This window comes from Nannospalax galili, unplaced genomic scaffold (assembly GCF_000622305.1).
Source record: "Nannospalax galili isolate Female #2095 unplaced genomic scaffold, S.galili_v1.0 scaffold709, whole genome shotgun sequence".
Lineage (NCBI taxonomy): Eukaryota > Metazoa > Chordata > Mammalia > Rodentia > Spalacidae > Nannospalax > Nannospalax galili.
This window is the reverse complement of record NW_008360314.1, coordinates 3,050,559-3,051,427: the sequence shown is the minus strand read 5'-3', so window position 1 is coordinate 3,051,427 and position 869 is coordinate 3,050,559.

The following is an 869-nucleotide window of genomic DNA, read 5'->3' as shown; positions in this document are numbered from 1 at the left end:
CGGGCCCCGGAGCGGGCGGGACCTGCGGCCGTGGGTCCGAGCCGCTCCGCCCCGCGAGGCAGCCAGCCCTGGGCGCCTTCCGCCCCGGGGCACCGTTCAGCCCTGGAAGGACCTGACGTTCCGACCCTCGCCCGGCCCTTGGGCACCCTGCTGCGTTCCGGGCAGGGGACCCCGGGCAGCTGTGCCCGTGCAAAGCCACAAGTGGGAAAAAACAAAAAACCTCACCTTCTCTTGCTGGGCTTGAGAACCGCAGTAGGAAAACCACTGTTAGCTGTTCTTTCAAGCCGGCTACCCTTCCCGGGAGTCATTTTCAAAGAGGTATCCTGCAATAAGTACTTAACGTGTGTGAAGTTGGCCTTCTGCAACTTGACTCACTTTTTTACAAGTTAACACAATTTGCTGCTAATGTATTTCAGTCCCAGAACATTTGATTACTATCCGTGAGCAAGTCAACAGGACATTTTAAGTTTTCTTTTAATAATGAGCAATGGAAGAAAATATTGAAGCCCCAAGAAAGCAAGGAGATGCATATTTTTAAAACTACCTTAGAATTATTGTGGACTTTAAAAGTATTTCTTGAGTAGTATGGCGCGTTTTGAAAGAAAAAGTACGAAGAAATAAGACTGGGGGGAAAACCTTAGAAGTTCTTCAAGTGTAAGTTTTATTATAGTAAAGTTGTTAGTTAAAAAAATAATAATAAAGTTTAAGCCTGGTATGGTGTCAAAGGCCTTTAATCCCAGCACTCAGGCATCAGACAGGGTTGGAAAGGCGGATTTCTGAGCTCCAGGCCAGCCTGGGCTACATCGTGAGACCCTGTCTCAAAAAAAAAAAAAAAGTTAAGTTCAAATAATATTAGTTGATAGAAGAGT